Here is a 26,281-nt window from a genome sequence, read left to right on the forward strand (position 1 = left end):
AAGACGCTATCGTGCCCGCGTCTACCACCTCCGCTGGCAACGCGCTCCAGGCACCCACCACCCTCTGCGTAAAGAATTTTCCACGCATATCCCCCCTAAACTTTTCCCCTTTCACTTTGAACTCGTGACTCCTAGTAATTGAATCCCCCACTCTGGGAAAAAGCTTCTTGCTATCCAACCTGTCTATACCTCTCATGATTTTGTACACCTCAATCAGGTCCCCCCTCAACCTCCGTCTTTCTAATGCAAATAATCCTAATCTACTCAACCTCTCTTCATAGCTAGCGCCCTCCATACCAGGCAACATACTGGTGAACCTCCTCTGCACCCTCTCCAAAGCATCCACATCCTTTTGGTAATGTGGCGACCAGAACTGCACGCAGTATTCCAAATGTGGCCGAACCAAAGTCCTATACAACTGTAACATGACCTGCCAACTCTTGTACTCAATACCCCGTCTGATGAAGGAAAGCATGCCGTATGCCTTCTTGACCACTCTATTGACCTGCGTTGCCACCTTCAGGGAACAATGGACCTGAACACCCAAATCTCTCTGTACATCTATTTTCCCCAGGACTTTTCCATTTACTGTATAGTTCACTCTTGAATTGGATCTTCCAAAATGCATCACCTCGCATTTGCCCTGATTGAACTCCATGTGCCATTTCTCTGCGCAACTCTCCAGTCTATCTATATTCTGCTGTATTCTCTGACAGTCCCCTTCACTATCTGCTACTCCACCAATCTTAGTGTCGTCTGCAACCTTGCTAATCAGACCACCTATACTTTCCTCCAAATCATTTATGTATATCACAAACAACAGTGGTCCCAGCACGGATCCCTGTGGAACACCACTGGTCACACGTCTCCATTTTGAGAAATTCCCTTCCACTGCTACTCTCTGTCTCCTGTTGCCCAGCCAGTTCTTTATCCATCTAGCTAGTACACCTTGGACCCCATGCGCCTTCACTTTCTCCATCAGCCTACCATGGGGAACCTTATCAAACGCCTTACTGAAGTCCATGTATATGACATCTACAGCCCTTCCTTCATCAATCTACTTCCTCAAAGAATTCTATTAAGTTGGTAAGACATGACCTTCCCTGCACAAAACCATGTTGCCTATCACTGATAAGCCCATTTTCTTCCAAATGGGTATAGATCCTATCCCTCAGTATCTTCTCCAGCAGCTTCCCTACCACTGACGTCAGGCTCACCGGTCTATAATTACCTGGATTATCCCTGCTACCCTTCTTAACTCTAACATTACCATCAAGCCGGGGGATCAACCCTGGTGTGATGAACAGTGCAGAAGGGCATACCAGGAGCAGCACCAGGCATACATAAAAATGAGGTGTTAACCTGGTGAAGCTACAACCCAGGACTACTTGCATGCCAAACAGTGGAAGCAGCATGCGATAAATGGAGCTAAGCGATCCCACAACCAACGGATCAGATCTAAGCTCTGCAGTCCTGCCACATTCAGTCATGAATGGTGCTGGACAATTAAGCAACTAACTGGAGGAGGTGGCTCCACTGATATCTCCATCCTCAATGATGGGGAGGCCCAGCCAGAAATGCCGAGTGCATGATCCATCTTGGCCACCACTTGAAGTTCCCAGCATCACGGATGCCAGTCTTCAGCCAATTTGATTCTTTCCACGTGATATCAAGAAACGACTGAAGGCACTGGAGACGGCAAAGGCTATGGGCCCTGACAACATTCTGGCAATAGTACTGAAGATCTGTGCTCCAGAACTAGCCTGCCCCTAGCCAAGCTGTTCCAGTACAACTACAACACTGGTATCTACCTGGCAATATGGACATATCGCCCAGATATGTCCTGTACACAAAAAGCAGGACAAATCCAACCCAGCCAATTACCGCCCCATCAGTCAACTCTCGATCATCAGTAAAGTGATGGAAGGTGTCATCAATAGTGCTATCAAGTGGCACTTGCTTAGCAATAACCTGCTCAGTGATGTTCAGTTTAGGTTCTGCCAGGACCACTCAGCTCCTGAACTCATTACAGTCTTTGTTCAAACATGGACAAAAGAGCTGAGCTCAAGAGGTGAGGTGAGAATGACTGCCCTTGATATCAAGGGAGCATTTGACTGGATATGACATTAAGGAGCCCTAGCAAAACTGGAGTCAATGGAATCAGGGGGAAAACTCGCTGCTGGCTGGAGTCATACCTAGCACAAAGGAAGATGGCTGTGGTTGTTGGAGATCAATCATCTCAGCTCTAGGACATCACTGCAGGAGTCCCTCAGGGTAGTGTCCTAGGCCCAACCATCTTCAACTGCTTCATCAATGACCTTGTTCCAATCATAAGAGAAGTGTGCGGTTATGCACTTTGGGAGGATTAACAAGGAAAGAGAATATACAATGGATGGTAAGACCCTAGGGAGTACAGAGGGTCAGAGGGACGTTGGGGTGCTTGTCCATAGATCACTGAAGACAGCAGCACAGGTCGATAAGGTGGTTAGGAAGGCATACGGGATATATGCCTTTATTAGCCGAGGCATAGAATATTAGAGCAGGGAGGTTATGATGGAGCTGTATAAAATGCTGGTTAGGCCACAGCTGGAGTACTGTGTACAGTTCTGGTCACCACACTATAGGAAGGATGTGATTGGACTGGAGAGGGTGCAGAGGGGATTCACCAGGGCTGGAGCATTTCAGTTATGAAGAGAGACTGGATAGGCTGGGGTTGCTTTCCTTGGAGCGGAGAAGGCTGAGGGGGGACCTGATTGAGGTATACAAAATTATGAGGGGCATTGATAGGATAGATAGGAAGAAACATTTTCCCTTAGCAGAGAGGTCAATAACTAGGGGGCATAGATTTAAGTTAAAGGGCAGGAGGCTTAGAGGGGAGTTGAGGAAAAACGTTTTCACCCAGAGTGTGGTTGAAATCTGGAACACACTGCCTGAAGGGGAGGTGGAGGCAGAACACATGACATTTAAGAAGTATTTAGATGAGCACTTGAAATTCCATAACATACAAGGCTATGGGCCAAGTGTGGGGAAGTGGGATTAGTTTTGGACGGGTGCTTGATGGTCGGCGCAGGCGTGTTGGGCCGAAGGGCCTGTTTCTGTGCTGTAAAACTCTATGACTCTATGACTATATAAGGTCAGAAGTAGGGATGTTTGCTGATGATTGCACAATGTTCATCTCCATTCATTACTCCTCAGATATTGAAGCAGTAAGTGTAAAAATGCAACAAGACCAGGACAATATGCAGGCTTGGGCTGATAAGTGGCAAGTTACACTTGCGCCACACAAGTCCCAGGCAATGACTATCTCAAACAAGAGAGAATCTAACCATCTCCCCTTGACATTCAATGGCATTACGATCGCTGAATCCCCCACTATCAACATCCTGGGGGTTCCCATTGACCGGAAACTAAACTAGCCATATAAATACCATGGCTACAAGAGCAGGTCAGAGGCTAGGAATCCTGCGATGAGTAACTCACCTCCTGACTCCCCAAAGCCTGCCCACCATCTCCAAGGCACAAGTCAGCAGTGTAATGGAATACTCTCCACTTTCCTGGATGAGTGCAGCTCCAACAACACTCAAGTAGCTCAACACCATCCAGGACAAAGCAGCCCACTTGATGGGCACCCTATTCACAAACATTCTCTCCCTCCACCATCGACGCACAGTGGCAGCAGTGTGTACTACCTACAACTTGCACTGCAGCAGTGCGCCAAGGCTCCTTTGACAGCACCTTCCAAACCCACGACCTCTACCAACCAGAAGGACTAGGGCAGCAGATGCAGGGAAACACCACCACCTGCAGGTTCCCCTCCAAGCCACACACCATCCTGACTTGGAACTATATCGCTATTACTTCACTGTCGCTGGGTCAAAATTCTGGAACTTCCTTTCTAACAGCACTGTTGACATATCTACCCCACATGGACCGCAGTGGTTCAAGGAAGCAGCTCACCACCACCTTCTGAAGGGCAATTAGGGATGGGCAATAAATGCTGTCGAGGCCAGTGATGCCCACATCCCAAGAATGAATACAAAAAAAACATACAGTGGTCATAAGCTAGGAATTCTGCGGTGAGTAACCCATCTCCTGACTCCCCAAAGCCTCTCCACCATCTACAAGGTGTGACTCCAACCAGTGGAAAGTTTTCCCCCGATTCCCATTCCCTTCAATTTGGCTAGGACTCATTGATGCCTCACTTGCCTGGATGAGTGTCGCTCCAACAACACTCAGGAAGCTTGACACCATCCAGGACAAAGCAACAACTTGATTGGCACCCCATCCACCACTTTAAATGTTCCATCACCAACGCACAGTGGCAGCAGTGTGTACCATATACAAGATGCACTGCAGCAACTCACCATGCCTGCTTCAAAAACACCTTCCAAACACACGACCTCTACCACCTAGAAGGACAAGGGCAGCAGTGCGTGGGAACACTGCCATCTGCAAGATCCCCTCCAAGACACACACGTTCCTGGCTTGGAAATATATTACCGTTCCTTCACTGTTGCTGGATCAAAATCCTGGAACTCCCAGCACCAGATGGACGGCAGCAGTTCAAGAAGGCAGCTTACCACCACTTTCTCAAAGGCAATTAGGGGTGGGCAACAAATGCTGACCTTGCCAGCAAGGCCCACATCCCATGAAATTACTTTAAAAAAATTTATAAAGCCCAGGATCCCGTTAGCCTTATTAACTGCTTTCTCAACCCGCCCTGCCACCTTCAACAATCTTTGCACATATACCCCAAGGCCCCTCTGCTTCTGCACACCCTTTGCAATTGTATCCTTTATTTTATGTTGCCTTTCCTTGATATAAATGCATACTTTACCAGCAACAACAGATATTAAGCATTGTGGATGTTAAAATATCACTTTAGTTTGGATATCTAATATAGAAAACTATAGTTATTTACTGCAGTATTTCTATTAATAAAAATATATATTTCAATGGTAAGGGAATCAAAATAATATAAATCTAAAAGCAAGAAAATTATTTCAATAATTTGACTTCTTAATCTACAATTTAACAGATTATCAAAAAATGTACTATGTTACACTGAAATCAAAGTAATTATCACCAATTATATATTTATGTGCTAACATTCAACGAAACAAAATTCTTTCAAAAGAAATCAACTGCTTTACTGAACCATGATAACCTACAGAAGTGTGGTGCCACAATTAATCCTGGATTTTATCCCATTCTCTGCATTTTTGTCTGAGCTTTTTCACATTATTCACTCTATCAAATAATAGATCATGCTACCGATCTGCTATGTTTTTATATGACTTAGACACACATACTGTACCCTTATATAGACACACTAACCCATCATTACAATTTCACAGGCTTTCTGCAGTCCATTTCCTTGTCTGTCAGCCATTCATTTTCTATAAATTGCTGAGAGAACCAGTAATCAAACCCTAATCATTGGCCTGCATTACCAGAAAAGCTCCCAAGAGACAATAATATGACCTGCCAGCCATTAGGTAAGCTTCTAATTTTTTTTCAGTATTTCCCAAATGTTACACAACAGTTTGGACAACTTTTGGTTGCCTGCGATTGAGAACAGCTGCCTGTACATCTCTGTAGCCAGACTTAGCTTGACGGTTTCTACAGTAATAAGATTGTTCTGGTATTTTATACTTGGTACTTTACTTCACTAAAGACAGTCACAAGCTGAGCATCCCAAAATAATGTCACATGCACGAGGATTTTAAGTTCCAAACAATGGCATAAAGATTGCTAAAAAACTTCTAGTGTTATACTGTCTGGATTGGACAAAACCTAACACCTGGTAACAGCATGGGGCCTACAAGCGTTTGAAGACCATGATTTTAACCAATGCATGCTCAGGCAAGTGAAGTGTTGAGCTATAGTTGCTGAGCTGCTTAGCTGCATACTTTGTCTTATCCCTGTAGGAATCTTTTGCTTACTGCTAGCTTCACTGTGGGGGATTAACAGCTTCTTTGTAACTAAAATTTCTAGATCTATTTGGGGTAGCCCCCAAACTGGCAAGCGGGTCTTCTTACCTTGGGTGCAGCCAATCAAAATCGCAGCCGCAGGAATGGGAATCATGACTGAAAAGTCATACTGTGACTCCACAGGGTACTGAATGTCATCTTCTGCTTTATAGTTGTGCAGGCTTTTTATTCTCTGACTTCATGGATTAGGAATGAAGCTTGCTTCCAAACAATTGAAACATCTGTTTTCTTTTCCCTCTCGTAAGCAACTTGAACAAACTTTCCCCTCAACCTCGACCCCCCCACTCCAGAACAAAAAAATCCTTACATTGACGAGGTTTGTCTTCTGTATTTGCAGTTGTTTTACTTTGTAAATTCAGAGAAATCCCTTATTTTCAGAGTTGAGCTATAATGTGGTAGAAAGGAAGAAACTGCAAATGAGTATTTTCTCTGGAAGCTCAGGCGACTTTGTAAGCTTGAGTGAATTATACACATTACGTGAACCCTGAAATTCAATAAATTTCTGATTTTTATCATTGAAGTTATACAATTCCAGTGATTTACTGCTCTCTAATATGTCACAGTACCAGCAGAGTTCAGAACTGTTTCACTTTTTAAGAGACGAGAGATTTTGCAAGCCTGTATCACGTAAGAAAGTGAACAATATGAATAATATGACAAGTTGATGCTACAATGTTTAATGTTAGTCTTATTTTAGATTTTTTCTGATAATGCTGAACAGCAAGATCGCGATACAGGCTTGGATGAAGGCAGCCTTTCAGTCTATTTAATCTCACCCTTCCAGAATATCAGCCCTATCATCATTAAGTGACAACATCAATCTGCTTCCTGAATGAGTCCAGTGTCCTGACTCAATTGCTGCATGAATAATGGTCTAAGATATTCGTAAATGCTCGAAATGAAGTTTGGCCTCACATTAGCAAAACTGCCTTAGTGTTCAGTGGAGGGATGGAACCCAAAACTAATGTGCAGCATAACAGTATTGGCAATCCAGGTGTTGCACTTAATGCTTTTGCTCACTCCAAATTTTTCTGTGAATTGCTGTAGTTAGAAAACTCTACCAGGGTTATTATTCAACTGAAATTAATTAATTTATAATAGTTACAAAGGGAAAGGATTGTCAATTAAACATGAAGGTTTAAACAAAATCGAGTCTCTGGGAGAGGGATGTGGTTGCATCAATGCACCATCTGACATGGTGTGGTCCTGAGCCACATAAAATGTGAAAGACCCAAGCTTGACCCCTGGATTTGTACTGAATTGGCCAGTCTCAGTCATAAGAGCCATGCAGGTGCTACACTTATCCTTAGATTCAGGAATGAGAAAATCAGCCAGAACACCACCTCTTGATAGGTATTCGGTGACCCTTGTTGTCAAATATTCATGTAAGGCTGTCAGGTAAGAACGGTATTAGTCACATCTACAATGCCCTCAGGAGTCGGCAGTGTTTTCAATACTCACTCTCCTGATTCATGGATGAACAGGAACCACCATGGTATTGTATTGAGGGCTACTGTCATCTGTGCATAAACTACAGCTTTTACAAGAGGAAGGAAAAAGAATCCCAGAAGTGTGATAGCCAAAATCTCCTTAAGAATCAAAACCCGGCACTTCTCAAGCTTCCTGTATCTTCTGAAGCAGGAGTGGGGTAACAGCTGACCTTGGTTGATGCAGGTGGCCTGTTTAATGGAGGATTTTTAGTTGACCCTCCTGGAACCTATTGTTTATACACAGTATGTAAACTGATACATTAATATTCAGCAACTCCTGATTTTCTCAAAGTCACAAGCCGTTCAAGCAAGGCTAAAAGCTCATTGTATTCATAAAAGAAGCAACAATGCAAAAAAACAAATTCAATTTAACATTTGTCAGTTTGGTGAATGATAATTCTCCAAAACTTTCAAAAATCTAAACTACTTTACTCAAACTCTTTCTGTAATACATTAGTTTTAAAAATGGCAATCATTGCCATACACAAATGGGTGGAGGAAGGGAAATGATTAATACTTTTTTAGGTCCAATAAATCAAAGTCTCAGAATGGTCCTTTTTCCACTCATTGCCATTATCAAATACTCCCACGAGAAAGAGACTGGCTTGTACATGTGTTTATTTTGAAAGCTATTGGTAGTTCCAGAGATAGAACTACATTTTGAGACCCTCAGCAGGTATTTTATTTCTTCTAATACCTATATTATTAGATAATGCATAAGAGAAAGAAATAATAAACATAAAGCAGCAAATGAAAAATATGAGTTTGAAAGTGTAATTTGGGCGATTATACTAGACCTGTCCCATGACCATCACTTTGTCACCATTATTTGGATGTTATAATTAGGGCTAGTCATTTGTTCCAGCAATATATGCTGAAAATTATTGATTCTATGTTCTCCATGTTCTATGTTCTAATTGAAGGAAAAACTTTGAAAATCACACGAAAAGGTGTGAAAATGACAGATTCCAAGTATGAGGAGGATCAGTTCCATTGCATCTCAAAACAGTAGGGTATTATCAAATCAAGAGATACAATGGCTGAACAGAACTAAAACTGTAATTGAATGGAAAACTATGGAGGAGCTTCTGCAAGACAAAATTATAGAGAGAAGTCAAAGTGCGATCAAGAGAAGTATTTCTCAAAGAAATGGCATGATTAGCCACAGTGCTCTTGTGGAAGATCCCTCAGTCTCTGGCCTCACGACTGAGGTATCTGAGGTCAATGAAAAGCAAAAGATATGAGCCAACACTGCCTTTCCAGAAGAAAAAAGAAAGAAAATTAGGGTTCCAAATTCAACAGATGATGACCATCAATGAGGTGATTTCAGAGCAATAAAATGGGACAATAACATTTGGAAAAGCTTTCTGACCTATAAGAAGTTAAATAGCAAAATCAATAAGAAAGGTTTCAGGAAAGTGGATTTGGACAACAGAACTAGACTTTAAAACTATCGCCATCAGTGTGATAAGATAAAGCAAACACTTCACAGCAGATTGCAAAAATTATGGGCTTTGCCATGTGTTGCAACCGAGGCTGGAGGAGTGCACTATCTTTCTCTAGTTCCACTTCTCCACGGGTCACGACATATATTTAAATGTTTTACCCAGTTATCGATATGGCCAATTACATACTATATTTTTATTTCAGAACAAAATCCACCAATCAGGTTTCTTTAATAAACAACAAAGGTATTAATTTATTATAAAACAAGATTTACTCAATAAAGATGCAAAGCATGAACATACAGGTTGAAATATGAAAGTTCCCTTCTAAATTAACCCAACATACATGCACACACACCGGTTAAAGAAAAAATAAAGATGTTTTCTCTGCTTGGAGCTCTTTACAAAAAAAAAAGACAAAAAAAAATACTTTGGCCAAATACTTGTTAATTCTTGAAGGGAAAGGATAAGATATGGTATGTCCCAGTGATCCCTTATTCTGGCATCCAAATAGATGTAGATAGCTGGCACTGGGATCTTTTTGGAGCAATTCCTTTCAGGCAATCTTAGAGAGAGACACAGCACTGAAACCGGCCCTTTCGCCCACCAAGTCAGTGCTGACCATCAACCACCCATTTATACTAATCCTACATTAATCCACAGAAGTCCTCGAGGTGGCCAACATCCCCAGCATATACACCCTACTGAGCCAGTGGCGCTTGAGGTGGCTTGGCCATGTGAGGCGCATGGAAGATGGCAGGAACACCAAGGTCACATTATACAGCGAGCTCGTCACTGGTATCAGACCCACCGGCAGTCCATGTCTCCGCTTTAAAGACATCTGCAAGTGCGACATGAAGTCCTGTGACATTGATCACAAGTCGTGGGAGTCAGTTGCCAGCGATCGCCAGAGCTGGCAGGCAGCCATACAGGCGGGGCTAAAGTGTGGCGAGTCGAAGAGACCTAGCAGTTGGCAGGAAAAAAGACAGAAGCGCAAGGGGAGAGCCAACTGTGTAACAGCCCTGACAACCAATTTTATCTGTAGCACCTGTAGAAGAGTCTGTCACTCTAGAATTGGCCTTTATAGCCACTCCAGGAGCTGCTTCACAAACCACTGACCACCTCCAGGTGCTTACCCATTGTCTCTTGAGACAAGGTGGCCAAAGAGAAAAGGAGAGACATTAATCCCATATTCCCTACCTTCACTAGGGGCAATTTACAATGGCCAATTTACCTATCAACCTGCAAGTCTTTGGCTGTTGGAGGAAACCAGAGCACCTGGCAGAAACCCATGTGGTCACAGGGAGAACTTGCAAACTCCGCACAGACAGTACTCAGAACTGAACCTGGGTCACTGGAGCTGTAAGGCACCACTGTGCTGCCTGCCATGGTAAGGATTAGTCTGGCAGACTTTTCAGGAGAAATGCGGCATCAGTTTCTCCATTTCTCACACTGGATTTTCAGGGTTTCGCAAAGAGATGGAAAAAGGATGAGCTGGTAGCTTCTCTCTTTGCAGGCTTACCCCCAACCTAAGCAATATCCAAAACCGAAACCAACTCTTGACCACCATAAATCTTGACATGTCACTTCTCTGCAAACCATTCCCCTAGTCACTGAGGCTCCTGCTGTTTACTTAGATTAAGACATGTGACTTCCAATAAGGGTTTGTTTTTAAACAAAGCTCCCAAGTCTTTCCAGTGACCTTCTAAAAAAAAACAAAGTCCAGCATCTGTGGAATCTCTTCAGTCTTTCAAATGAATCAATTTCCACAATTTTTAAACATGAGTCCTCAAAAAATATTTTAAAATGTAAGCACTTTCATAACACTTCCATCCCTGGAGGAATGAAACACTATTTTTACATGCATTTCGTTACAAAGAATGGAAAAAAGATGAAAAAATATTAAAACCCATTTACACACCCATTCACTCTTTACCTGTAACAACTGCAGGTTGTCGTGTTGTGTGGCACTACCACCATGCTAAATGGGATACATTTCGAACAGATCTAGCAATGCAAAACTGGGCATCCATGAGGCGCTGTGGGCCATCAGCAGCAGCAGAATTGTACTCAACCACAATCTGTAACCTCATGGCCTGGCATATCCCTCATTCTACCATTACCATCAAGCCAGGAGACCAAACCCGGTTCAATAAAGAGTGCAGGAGGGCATGCCAGGAGCAGCGCCAGGCATACCTCAAAATGAGGTGTCAACCTGGTGAAGCTACAACACAGGACTATCTGCATGCCAAACTGCGTAACCAGCATGTGATAGACAGAGCTAAGGGATCCCATAACCAACGGATCAGATCTAAGCTCTGCAGTCCTGCTACATCCAGCTGTGAATGGTGGTGAACAATTAAACAACTAACTGGAGGAGGTGGCACCACAAATATCCCCATCCTCAATGATGGGGGAGCCCAGCACATCAGTGCGAAAGATAAGGCTGAAACATTTGCAACAATCTTTAGCCAGATGTGCCGAGTTGATGATCCATCTCGGCCTCCTCCTGAAGTCCCCAGCATCACAGATGCCAGACTTTAGCTAATTCAATTCACTCCGTGTAATATCAAGAAATGACTGAAGGCACTGGATACTGCAAAGGCTATGGGCCCTGACAATATTCCGGCAATAGTACTGAAGACTTGTGCTCCAGAACCTGCCGCGCCCTGAGCCAAACTGTTCCAGTACAGCTACAACACTGGCATCTACCCTGCAATGTGGAAAATTGCCCAGGTATGTCCTGTACACAAAAAGCAGGACACATCCAACCCGTCCAATTACCGCCACATCAGCCGACTCGCAATCATCAGTAAAGTGATGGAAGGTGTCATCAACAGTGCCATCAAGCAGCACTTGCTTAGCAATAACCTGCTCAGTGATGCTCAGTTTGGGTTCCGCCAGGGCCACTCAGCTCCTGACCTCATTACAGCCTTGGTTCAAACATGGACAAAAGAGCTGAACTCAAGAGGTGAGGTCAGAGTGACCGCCCTTGACATCAAGGCAGCATTTGACCGAGTATGGCATCAAGGAGCCCTAGCAAAACTGAGGTCAATGGGAATCAGGGGGAAAACCCTCCACTGGTTGGAGTCATACTTAGAGCAAAGGAAGATGGCTGTGGTTGTTGGAGGTCAATCATCCAAGCTCCAGGCCATCACTGCAGGGGTTCCTCAGGTAGTGTCCCAGGCCCAACCATCTTCAGCTGCTTCATCAATGACCTTCCTTCAATCATAAGGTCAGAAGTGGGGATGTTCGCTGATGATTGCACAATGTTCGGCACCATTCGTGACTCCTCAGATACTGAAGCAGTCCATGTAGAAATGCAGCAAGACCTGGACAATATCCAGGCTTGGGCTGATAAGTGGCAAGTAACATTCACGCCACACAAGTGCCAGTCAATGACCATCTCCAACAAGGTAGAATCTAACCATTTCCCATTGACATTCAAAGGCATTACTATCACTGAATCCCCCACTATCTACATCCGAGGGGCTACCATTGATCAGAAACTGAATTGGAGTAGCCATATAAATACCGTAGCTACAGCAGCAGGTCAGAGGCTAGGAATCCTGAGGCGAGTAACTCACCTCCTGACTCCCAAAGCCTGTTCAGTATTTTCTGTTTTTATGTACTAACTTTTTGCATTTCTTGCACTAGGACACCCAGATCCCTCTGCATCCCAGAGTTCTGCAATCTCTCTCCATTCAAATATGTTGCTTTTCTATTTTTCCAGTAAAGTGGACAAGTTCACACTTTCCCACATTATACTCCATCGGCCAAATCCAAGGCACAAGTCAGGAGTGTGATGGAATACTCTCCATTTGCCTGGATGGGTGCAGCTCCAACAGCACTCAAGAAGCTCGACATCATCCAGAACAAAGCAGCCCGCTTGATTGGCACCCCATGCACAAACATTCACTCCCTCCACCACCGATGCACAGTGGCAGCAGTGTGTACCATCTACAAGATGCACTGCAGTAATGCACCAAGGCTCCTTAGGCAGCACCTTCAAACCCACAACCTCTACCAACTAGAAGCACAAGGGCTGCAGACTCATGGGAGCACCACCACCTGCAAGTTCCCCTCCAAGTCACACACCATCCTGACTTGGAACTATATCGCCGTTGCTTCACTGTCACTGGGTCAAAATCCTGGAACTCACTTCCTAACAGCACTGTGGGTGGGCCTACCCAAAATGGACCACAGCGGTTCAAGAAGGTAGCTCACCACCACCTTCGCAAGGGCAATTAGGGATGGGCAATAAAATGCTGGCCTGGCCAGCGACGCCCAAATCCCATAAATGAATAAAAAAAAGTTATGCCCTTTATCATCTTTGTAAAGATCGGATGCCCACCAAAGCTACTAAGTATCATCACCTCATTCCATGACAATATGAAAGGCACAATTCAACATGGTGGCTCCTCATCAGAGCCCTTTCCTATCCTGAGTGGCGTGAAACAGGGCTGTGTTCTCGCACCCACACTTTTTGGGATTTTCTTCTCCCTGCTGCTTTCACATGCGTTCAAGTCCTTTGAAGAAGGAATTTTCCTCCACACAAGATCAGGGGGCAGGTTGTTCAACCTTGCCCGTTTAAGAGCGAAGTCCAAAGTACGGAAAGTCCTCATCAGGGAACTCCTCTTTGCTGACGATGCTGCTTTAACATCTCACACTGAAGAGTGCCTGCAGAGTCTCATCGACAGGTTTGCGGCTGCCTGCAATGAATTTGGCCTAACCATCAGCCTCAAGAAAACGAACATCATGGGGCAGGACGTCAGAAATGCTCCATCCATCAATATTGGCGACCACGCTCTGGAAGTGATTCAAGAGTTCACCTACCGAGGCTCAACTATCACCAGTAACCTGTCTCTAGATGCAGAAATCAACATGCGCATGGGTAAGGCTTCCACTGCTATGTCCAGACTGGCCAAGAGAGTGTGGGAAAATGGCGCACTGACACGGAACACAAAAGTCTGAGTGTATCAGGCCTGTGTCCTCAGTACCCTGCTCTATGGCAGCGAGGCCTGGACAACATATGTCAGCCAAGAGCGACGTCTCAATTCATTCCATCTTTGCTACCTCCGGAGAATACTTGGCATCAGGTGGCAGGACCGTATCTCCAACACAGAAGTCCTCGAGACGGCCAACATCCCCAGCTTGTACACACTACTGAGTCAGTGGCGCTTGAGATGGCTTGGCCATGTGAGCCGCATGGAAGATGGCAGGATCCCCAAAGACACATTGTACAGCGAGCTCGCCACTGGTATCAGACCCACCGGCCGTCCATGTCTCCGCTTTAAATACGTCTGCAAACGCGACATGAAATCCTGTGACATTGATCACAAGTCGTGGGAGTCAGTTTCCAGCGTTCGCCAGAGCTGGCAGGCAGCCATAAAGGCGGGGCTAAAATGTGGCGAGTCAAATAGACTTAGTAGTTGGCAGGAAAAAAGACAGAGGTGCAAGGGGAGAGCCAACTGTGCAACAGCCCCGACAAACAAATTTCTCTGCAGCACCTGTGGAAGAGCCTGTCACTCTAGAATTGGCCTTTATAGCCACTCCAGGCGCTGCTTCACAAACCACTGACCACCTCCAGGCACGTATCCATTGTCTCTCGAGATAAGGAGGCCCAAAAGAAAAAAGAAAACTCAGGTAACTCAAAGCAAGGTTAAATTCTAGACAAAGCATCAGCAATTACATTGTTTTATCCCGCAATATGAATAATCTTTAAATGATACGGCTGCAATAGTAAACTTCATTGAAATAGTCTGGCATTCTGGTTTTTGAATTTTTCCACAAAGGTTCGGGAGTTATGATTAGTATTTACCAGTGTCTTTCTGTAGTCATGATGGACACATACTTCAAAATGTTTAAGAGCTTGTAGTAAGCCCAGGGTTTCTTTTTCCACTGTAGAGTCTCACTTTTGATATCAATTTAGCTTTTTGGAAAAGTATCCCACTGGCCTTTCTATGCCCAGGACTGTACCGACCCCCAGGTCACTAGCATCAATTGCTACCTTGAAGGGCTTAGTGAAATTTAGGGCAGCCAACACTGGTTCATTGATCAAAATGACTTTCAGCCTCGCAAAGGATGCTTGGCACTCTCCTGACCACACTACCTTGGCTTTCTTTTTTGTAGCAAATCTGTCAGTGGAGCAACTACAGTGCTAAAATTTGGTACAAACATGCAGTAGAAACCACACATCCCCAAAAACCGTATGATTTCTCATTTAGTCTTAGGGCAGGGAACTCCATCAATGCTTGTACTTTTGCTGTTCTTGGCAACACTTGTCCTTGCCCTACTATATGCCCTAGGTAGGTTAACCGCACTTTTGCAAATTCACTTTAGGCAAGTTTTATCACCAAATCAGAGCTTTTAGTTGTTCCAAGTGGTCCTTCCATGTGTCACTGTATACCAGCACATCATCAAGGTCAACAACACAGTTAGGAACAATGGCTTTCACTTGGTTCATTAGTCTCTGGAAAGTTGCTGGTGCATTTTTTAGCCCACGTGACATCACTCGGCATTGGAAAAGACCGTCTGGTGTGACAAATGCTGATATTTCTTTAGCTCAGGGTGTTAAAGGAACTTGCCGGTATCCCTTTAACAAATCTAGTTTGGTAAGAACTGTCAATACAATCTTCCAAGCAAGGAATTAGGTAGCAGTCTGCCTTTGTTACTGCATTAACCTTTCTGTAATTTTTGCTCATCTAGCTGAACCATCAGGCTTCGACACTAACACGATTGGGAAATCCAGCTGCTTTGACTGGATTCAATTAGGTGATTTTCCAATATGTATTGGATTTCTGTTTTCACCTAGGCCTGTTTCTCTGGACTTAAGCAATAGGATGTTGCTTTATTGGAGAGGATTCTCCTACATCTACATCATGTATGGCTAAGATTGTACATTCTGGTTTGTCCCTAGATTCCTTTAAATGATGTGAGTAGCCTTGTCAGGTCTTCTTGTTGTTCTGCATCTAAATATGAAAGCATAGTGTCTAACCTCCCTAATAATTCAGTATAAGCTGACCGGATAGTAGGAGGTTCAATTTGAGAATTGTCTAGGCCTCCTTCTGCTTCATCCTCACTATCCCTTTCATCCTTCACTGTCCCTACTATCTGACATACCTATTCTTGCTTCTCCTCCTCCCGGTGATGATATTGATTCAACATATTGATGTGACACAGCCGATTCTTTTACCGGTGATCTGGAGTGTCAATCAAATAATTTATTTTCCCAATCCTTTTGGCAACTCTACACTGTCCACTGAACCATGCTTTCAGTGGGTCACCCTGTAAAGGCAGTAATACTAACACATCATCCCCTGGTTGAAATGTTTGGGTCTTGACATTGTGAGGAAAACCACACCTGCCAAGAATGAGGCATATTAATTTCGTCATATGGTACATTAATTTTAAACTCTTACTGGACTGAAAACATGGCTGCACCTGCATTCTAAAAGGACAGTGGCTGGAAACATTTGCATTCTAAGAGACAGTTGCCTGGAGAAGACAATGGAACTGCTCCCTGATTCAATTAACCAAATGGATTTTGATCACAAGATAGTGAATGTGTGAAAGCCATAATTCCTGACACTACTGAAGATGTCTACTAAGATTGAAAGAATCCACAAAACTTCGCCGGGCCGGTTGTCCCGAAAAAAAGAGCAAGTTACATGACTGGCCTGCTGGCCCTGGTTTGGTTTGAATTCTGTTCACAGAACAGTTTGAGGTCAGACAGCCACTGAACTTGAAGGACAGCATCTCCCTGTCTCACTCTCTCTCTCTCCCATGAAAAGAAGAAACCGCAACAGGATTTCAAGAAGACAGAAAACCATCAAACAAGTTTGAAAGTGTGTACTCGGCCCCAACGAGATGGCAAGATCGAACTGTAATTAAAGACTTTACGTCAAATTCAAAAGACAGTAAATGAACTCCAGATATTGCTTCAAACCTTTCCCCTTGATTCTTTCTCCTTTTCTATCTCTTTCTGCATGTGTGTTTATCGTGTGTGCATGCTAGCGTGGTCATGTCGCAGATTTTAGTAGTTTTAACCGAATTAGAGTTTTAAGGTTAACAAACTTACACCTTTCTTGTTTAAATCTAAGAAAACCTGTCTGGTTGATTTCTTTGCCATTACAATTGGACAGCAGTGAACAAGGATACACTGAGGGGAAACTAAAAACATGGTGTTTTAAAAAATAATTAAACCCAGTCACGGTCAAACCAGGAAAAGGCTGAGAGGGAACCCCGAGACTCCTTTCTCACCTGGTCATAACAGTATGTTTGTCTGACCATTTTTTCATGGTTGTTTGAGAAGCTTTCAGGCGTTCCTGAGCCATTTTGCAGGCTCTCATGAGCTGCTCCCAGAACACAGATACATAATCGAACATGGAAGATTCGTCCCTCATCTAAAAACCTTTCTTCTATTAGTTTTAGAGGACCTCTTACCTTATGTCCATAAACTAATTCAAAAAGTCTAAAACCAATAGACTCATTCGGTGAATCCCTGGTGGCAAACAAAGAAAATTCCAGCCCTTTGTCCCAATCATGGGGATATTCATGACAATATGCCCTGATCATCATTTTGAGGGTCTGATGGTATCGTTCTAAAGTCCCTTGTGTCTGTGGATGGTATGCTGAGGACTTTAACTGCATTATACCCAGATTACTCATAACTTCCTGAATAATTTTAGACATAACATTGGAACCCTGATCTGACTAGATCGCAATTGGTAATCCATATCAAGTGAAGAACTGGGTTAACTTCCCTACCACAACATGAGCGGAAAGTGTTCTCAAGGGAATGGCCTCTGGGAAACGAGTAGCCATGTCCATAATAGTGAGTATATATTAATGTCCCACTTTTGTTTTTGGTAAAGGTCCCACACAGTCTACCAACACCCTACTAAATGTTTCCCCAAAAACTGGTATGGGAATTAGAGGTGCTGGTTTTATGGCAGGTTATGGTTTATCCACAATTTGGCACGTATGGCACGTTTTACAAAACTGCACCACGTCCTTATAAAGACCTGGCCAGTAAAAATGTTGACTTATACGTAAATGGGTCTTCCGGATCCCCACAAGTCCCGCCATAGAAATTTCATGGGCCATCCTTAATATTTCCCGGCAATATTTGGGCGGTACCACTATCTGCTGAACAACTGTCCATTCTTCATCCGTAGGTCTGTGAGGAGGTCTCCACTTCCTCATCAGAATCCCATTTCTTATCTAGTACCCTTCCAGAACTCCCTTTCCTTCAGCTTCCCTTAGAGCTGAATGTGCCACTTTACTTAACTCTGGATTGGCTTGCTGAGCCTTGATCAGAGAAGACTTACTGAACATTTCCTTTGGATTATCCAAATCCCCAAAGAACGTTTCAGATATTCGGCTATCATGGTGCCAATTTGACCTCCAACAATGGAACTTGTTCAGTCGTTGCTCGGGTCACTACACATGAAGGAAAAATTCCTGGAACCTTTTCCTGCAACTGCTCTGTCTCTTCGACTTCACTTGGTCTTATCGTGACGACTGGAGATGCTGCTACCTTCACTCCGGCCAAATCATTCCCCAGGAGTAGATCAACTCCGTCTCCAGGCAAACTATGGACAACGCCTACGATTACTGATCCAGTCATTAGGTCACACTCTAGGTGAACCCAATACAAAGGTATGGGTATATACTCACCGCCTATACCATTCACTAAAACCTTGGCATTCAATGCACTCTCTGGTGGAAAAGTTATGCCTTTCCCCAGCAAAAGAGTTTGGGTTGCTCCCGTAGCCATAAGTATAACTATAGGTTTACCTGCCTCAATTGAGGGATAAGGAGTTACTTTTCCTTTTGATAACGATTCTCTATAATTCTCAGGTATCTTCTTCACGTTCTCTGCACTCACAGTACTTTGCCTTACAACTGCAGTCAGAGCTACAGCCTGCTCTGTCCTACTCTCGATCAGGGCTACTTTCTCTGCACTGGCCTTATGTACCCCAAGTATTCCCATGGGTTTACCCCACCACTTCCAGGAGTCTGCACAAAGGTGTCCCACTTTGTGACAATTATAACACTTAGGCTTGCGGATCTCACTTCAACCCTCAGCATCTTCCTGAGCAGGAGACCCTGGGACGTTCCCAACTATCCGTTCATGTCCCTGGCTACTTGTCTTTCTTTCACCCTCCCACCTTCTATCCTTCTTGGGTTTGGGCTTGTAAACAAGCTCACAATCATCAGCGATCTCAGCTGCCTGTCTGCTTGTTGAAATGTTCTGGTTCTCTAAGTGGGTTTTTACTGATGGAGGGAGTGAATTTTTAAATTCTTCCAGCAGAATTATTTCCCTAAGGATCTCATACGTGGCCTCTACCTTTAGTGCTTGCATCCAACGATCGAAGTTAATTTGCTTTACCCTTTCAAATTCTATATAAGTCTGCCCAGGCTGTTTCCGGAAGTTCCAAAATATCTGTCTGTAAGCTTCAGGGACTAACTCACAAGCAGCAAGAATAGCCTTTTTTGCCATCTCATCATCTGCAGAAGCCTCCTCAGAAAGCATAGCATAAACTTCATAAGCTTTGCCAATCAACCTGCTTTGCATGAGCAGTGTCCAGTTTTCTTTTGGCTACCTCATCTGTTTAGCTGTCTTTTCAAAAAAAATGAAAAATGCCTCTACATCCCTTTCCTCAAACTTCAGGAGGGCTTGTACAAATTTAAACAGCTCTCCACTGGGTCCTGGGTTGGAGTCAGGTCTTTCCCCACCTGAATTTTCATTGGGGTTAAGGGCATCCTTTTTTTTCTAGTTCCAGTCTTCTCATCTGGTATTCCCTTTCTCTCTCCTTTTCCTCTCTTTCTCTTGCCCTTTCTCTCTCCTGCCCCTCTCCTTGCTCCCTTTGAAATGCTCTCGCTTTTTCCTGTTCTCTCTCCTGCTGCTCTGTTTGTTCCATTCGAAATATCCTTTCGTTTTCCTTTTCCCTCACCTGACATTTTAGCTCCAACTACTTCCTGTCCAACTGAATCTGTTCCAGTGTTACCTTGTCTTCTTCCAATTCTACTCGTCCCTCTGGCTCTTTCACTTCAATCTCCAGCTGTCTGGCCACTCGTCTCTGAATTTCAGCCCACCTAGCTTTCATATTAATGTCTAACTTCAAGTACTCCACAGCTCATCAGTGGACACTGCCTTTAAAGATCCATAATCTATTCAAGACTGCTGCACAAATGCACTTGCATCAAAAGTAGCCATTCCGGTCCTGTAAGTTTACTTTAGTTTACAAGAAACCTGGTGTTTTTCATTTCCCCTTTACAAATGTTATTACCCCGCTTACAATTGCACTTCAGCGGCTTTGGGTTATCCCAGATGAGTCCCCAAATATACGTTCTGACTGAGACTGGAGCAGGGCACTGTCTTTCTCTAGTTCCACTTCTCCATGGGTCACACCATATATTTAAATGTTTTACCCAGTTACCGATATAGCTAATTATATACTTTATTTCAGTTTCAGAATAAAATCCACCAACTAGGTTTCTTTAATAAACCACAAAATTACTAATTTATTATTTAACAAGACTTATTCAATAAAGATGCAAAGCTTATTAACATAGGTTGAAATACGAAAGCTCCCTTCTAAATTAACCCAACATACACGTACACACACCGGTTAAAGAAAAAACAAAGAAGTTTTCTCTGCAGAGATCTCTATACAAAAAAAAAAGACAAAAAAAAATACTTTGGCCAAATACTTGTTAATTCTTGAAGGAAAAGGATAAGATATAGTATGTCCCAAGTAGCCCCTTATTCTGGCATCCAAATACGCGTAGATGGCTGTCACTGGGATCTTTTTGGAGCAGTTCTTTTCAGACAACATTGAGGATTAGTGTGGCAGGAGAAATGTAGCATAAGTTTCTCTATTTCCCACACTGGATTTTCAGAGTTCCTCAAAGGGTGAGTTGGTGGCTTTTTTGCAGACTTCGTTTTCTTTCTGTAATCTGGCGTAATCTTTGAGCAGTTGCTTACAAATCTTCAGTTATAGCTAAAGCAAAGACTTCTACTTCCTCCAGGAATGAGACATCTCCCACTTCAGGAATAACATGCTCTTGATAACACATCAGCTGTCCCCTGATGCTTCACTGGCACATATTCATTTGTTATATCATATCTCATTAGTCGTATTTGAAATCTCTGTAAACTTGGGGGTAATTTTGCTAACTCCTTTGAATTAAGCAACATCACGAGTGGCTTATGGTCAGTTTCGATCTAGACCTTGAGGCCCAGTATGCAGTCCGAAAAGTTTCTGCACAACCATGTTGCTGCTAATGCTTCCTTTTCAATCACTTCTCTGACAGCGAACAAGAGGCAAAGTGCACAGGCCTGCATCGTCCATCTTTTTGAATCTGGAACAGATCTGCAGCTATCCTATTGACGATGCGTCTGTTGCATTAATGGTCACTAGTTCAAGATCATAATGCGCCAAAACTTCTGATGAAATCAACATTTCCTTGATCTTCTCGAAAGAATTTTTCTGGCAGTCTCTCCAGCACCAGGCATTGCTGTTCTTTAGCAGTTGTTGTAGAGACTCGTTAATAGTGGCTAGATTTGGTAGGAATTTTCCTACCTGGTTAATCATATCCATGATTCACTGTAAATCTTTGACTCTGGGAAATCCTTTATTGCCTTCATCTTCTTTGGATCTATCCGGATTCCAGATTCATCAATTATGTGGCCAAGGAAACTCACTGTCGACTGTGAGAATGCACACTTCTCATTTAATGTGAGCCCTGCCTCTTGTAATTTGTGTAATGCCGCTCTTACCCTTGCGTTGTGCTCTTCTTGGTTTGCTCCATGAATCAGAACATCATTCATGTGGCAGATGATTCCCTCAAAGCCTTCTAGGATTGTTGACATCATCCGCTGGATATCTCTGGTGCCGAAGCAATACCGAATGGCAGTCTGTTGAAGCAGAATCTACTGAAGGGTATGATAAAGGTGGTTAACAATTTAGTCTCCTCGTCTAAAGGCAACTGCTAGAACCAGCTATTTGTGATCAATTTTGTGAATATGGAGCTTTTTCTCAATTTGGCAAGGCTGTTGTCGACTAACGCCATAGGGTGAATCTCTCTCTACAGTTTTACTGAGTTGGGTAAAGTCCACACAAATCCTAATAGAACGGTTTGGTTTCCTTACTGGAACCATCCCAGAGCACCACATAGTGGGTCTAGTCACTGCAGAAATAACTCCTTGGTTTAGCATGGCATCGATTTCCTTTTTCACCTTTTCTAGGAACTGGTGTGGGACCTTTCTCGTTGTGAACAGACATACTGGTTCTCCCTCTTTTTTGAGAGTAATATGATCCTCTTAAACTTAAAACAATGGCTAGGCCTTCAAATGTGCCCAACATAACCAAGTTGTGCCAGCAGCAAATACCTGTTTAATTTTCCGAAACCTTCAAATAATTTGGGGAATTCAGCCCTAAAATCACTGAACAGTTTCTCCTGTCCTTTGATCTGTTCCATCCTGCATAACAGCTGTAAGGCTAAACAAGCTTTCTTATTGAGTAGTGAACAGGCTTGATTCTTTATTCCATACAGAGATTCCAGAATGATGTTATTTCTGTGTGTTACGGTTGTTTTTATTTCTCCTACAACCTTTAATTGAATCCCTCCCAGCCTGTATAATTTCTTAGATTAAAAAATGTTAAGTCTGCTTCTCTCTCCACAGATGCTGCCAGACCTGCTGAGTATTTCCAGCATCTGCAGTATTTTGCTTTTATATTGCTGTATAATTTCTTGTTGGTTGTCCTAAGCCTTTCCTTCCTCAGCCATGGTGTTTTGTCAGATAGGACAGAAACCGCTGCTCCTGTATCTAACTTGAAGTTGGTTTTATTCTTCCCCACTAAGATTTCTGCTTCCCAGCAATCTTCATTTTTCTCTTGCACTTCTCCAAGGAAGAGCATATTGATTGTTTGTTTCTCTTTTATTTCATCTTTTTTTTGTTAGTCTGCAGTGTTTGTTTCCTGCTGCGACAGACCTGCTGAAAGTGCCCCCTTTTCTTGCACCAGAAACATTCAGCTTCCCGGGCTGGGCAAATTTCCCGCTGAACAGTGCAAAATACAACGAAACACGCAGGAATCTCTGGCTCTAAACTTCCTCAACATCAGTGGACATCTTTCTGGTAAAGCAAATGCCTTCAGTACGGTTTACCAATTAGGTGGTATCCCAGTATATTTTAAGGGGGTTCATGCCAGAGTTATCTATCAGGTGCCATCTGCAGCTATTGCCTGATCTGTGTGTGAGTTCTTCAAGTACTTCATTTGCAAACATCATCTTGAAAGAAGGTCAACTTACTGAAGTTCAATAAGCTAGCACTGATGCCACAGAAACTTATTTGGACTCAATACTACTATCTTTCCAATGTTGCACCCTTTTTAATAAGAGAATCTGGCAGTAGGTCTGATCCAAGCTGCACTCTCCAATTGAGTAAAATATCTCCTGACTACATAATGTCAAACCAAAGTTTGTGTATTTGCTGTAACATTGAACAAGACAGGTAGACTTGGTCGTTGTCGACAAGGAAAATGCACAGTTATTACTGTTGGCACAACTTGGTTGTGTTGGGCACATTTGAAGGCCTGGCCATTGTTTTAAGTTTAAGAGAGAAATGAACTGTCTCCTTGTCTTTCCTGATGTGGCTTTTGGATGGGATGTGGCGGATGTCATTCTTTGGCCATGGTCCCTGTCTCAAGTGAGAGGGAGTTAGGTCTTTTACTATTGCAGTGTTGCTGCCTGTCTATGTCTTTGCTGCCTCTCAGGCTTTCTGGTGCCATTATTCTCTGTCTTCTCCACAGACTCAACTGATTCTAGAATTTTCAAGGTTGGACTCCCCCGATTCCCCCGAACTAGTAGTCAATTAGATTTTCAGAATTCTGCCTGACTGCTCAACCAAATGGCTTTTTGCAAAGTCAAATCCTCTTTTGACTGAAGCTGGTCTGATAGCGCTACATCTATGACCCTGACTACTATTCTGTCCCAAATCAGTTCCTCTCGCAAGCTCCTGTAGTCACAATCCTCAGTTATTTTAGATAGATCATTAATGAATGAATCGATACTGTCACCATCTTTTTGGGTGCAGTTGTTGAATTTTGACCTTGCCACGATAACATTCTTTCTGATCCTAAAGTATCCCTCCCATGCTTTTATTACTTCGCCATATGGAGTTTCCTTTTCATCAATCCCTAGGGTAGTTAAAATGTCATCCGCACTGTCTCCCATGGTGTAAAGTAAAATAATGACCTGTTGTCTGTCCGGTCATGCTGTTAGACCCTATGCAGAACGGTACCTGTTGAATCTTTGAATCCATCTTGGCCAAGCTTTGGCCTGGTTGGGCCCCGCCACTCGCTTGGAGCTCTCTGGAAAGACTATCGACTTCTCCATGCTTCTCGCCGATGTTTTCGATATATTCTCTCTCTTTTGTCCTACAAAAGTCGTTTATACCGCTGCCACCATGTACTATACCGTCAGTGTACTGTTGATAATAAACGAGGATAGTAGACTTTGGGTCAAAGTAACAGGAGTTTATTTACAGAGGTCTTATCTCTAAGGTATCTACATGAACACTGAGCAACATGAAGTGCAGACTCATGAAGTCATATCCTGTGATGATGCTTAAGGTCTATTATACATAAACTACCCAGCAACGGCTTATGCACATTATACTATACTATATGATATAATAATCATAGGTCACAGCACAGAGGCAGGATCATGATAATGAGGCAAAAGCAAAATACTGTGGAGGCTGGAAATCAGAAATAAAAACAGAATATTGTGGAAATACTCAGCAGGCCTGGCAGCATCTGTGAAGAGAGAAACAGAGTTAGTGTTTCAAGTCTGTGTTCTGATGAAAGGTCACAGACCGAAAGCACTAACTCTTTTGCTCTCGCATGAGAATGCTGGTTGTTCATCAAAGTATGGCAATGACTAAGCATCAGTTGACCAGCTCATTGCCCAATCATAAAGAATACCTTGCAACACATGATTAAATGATATAATCTGAAAAAAAATGAGTTATCAATTGTATATGCATCTGTCAGGGCAACAAAAAATAAAAATTGGCAGAAATAAACAGCAAAATTGAAAAAGGGTCTTCAAAAATAAGGTAAGATAACAAAATAGTTAATAAAATGTATTACCGAAGGGAAAAAATTCACTGTTGAATAAACTCGTCAAAATGTGTGGCAAATTCCCCTAGTGACACCTACTGACAAAAACCAATACTACAGGATAAAAAGGCAGTTCCCATCACACTATTCTGCAATTCAGAACTATATTGATAACTTCAGTTTGTCTGAAGTATGTACTATATTAATATCCCTCAAAGTTTGATTAAATCCCTCAGCATGGCATGTCTGCATTTATCCTGCACAGGAGTCATTAACTCTCATACATTCTGAGCAAAGGGAAATTATCACTTAATTCTACCAGTTCCCAGACATACATGTTCACAGCAAGCATCACAAGCAATATTCTACTCTAACAACCAGGTCATGGGATTCAGTTTAACAACACAATATCTTTCGACAAGGTGCTTGAGAGAACTGGAGTAAATGTTAACTATTATGCCACGAAGCTGAAAGTACAACCTGCAGTTTGCTTTGTACCAATCAGGAAAGACAAACAAACTAATTCATTACAAAATTCTCATAGTATTTTCCCACAAGAAGACACTATAGTCATTTAGTACAGTGATCTGCTAAAGTATCAGTTTGTCTGGTATCCACAATAGAAACATTAGGTTCATTTGTGCTCAGATACAATCACACAATATTCTACTGTCGTGGATTTTAAAGGAGTGCAAAACAGATCTGAAACTTTAGATTCACAGCTGCTTGTAAAAGTATCTCCAATTTGAACTGAAAAAGCACCCTACAGCAATCAGTAAAAGTAGCACAGGGCTGCTGCTTCCCTTCAGATCCTCTGGGAGCAGAGCATTTTGTACCTGTCTGTTGAGACCTTGATTGGAAGTCTTGATAATACTCTCCAGAGAATTGACTACTATGATTCATGTGAAAGAACATAGCAGATAATGTAACCAAAATAGCAGTTTGAGTTACAAATAACAACAGTTTACTTCAGAATGACCACCTGAGCTGTAATCTTCACCTAGAATTAAGATGATAGGTTTTCAATATTTCACATCAAAGCCAGCAAAGGATTGGAGGGAGGCTTCAAATTGTAGATTCATGAAGGAACATGGTAGTTTCAAAACTGCAATGAGAACAGTTGCAGAATCTAATTCTAAAACACTTCTTTTTGTGAATTTGTTAAAATCTGCAAAGTCCATTAAACCCATTTTATATTACATGATTCAACTACTGGT

The sequence above is a fragment of the Heterodontus francisci genome, chromosome 11 (assembly GCF_036365525.1).
Source record: "Heterodontus francisci isolate sHetFra1 chromosome 11, sHetFra1.hap1, whole genome shotgun sequence".
Classification (NCBI taxonomy): Eukaryota; Metazoa; Chordata; class Chondrichthyes; order Heterodontiformes; family Heterodontidae; genus Heterodontus; species Heterodontus francisci.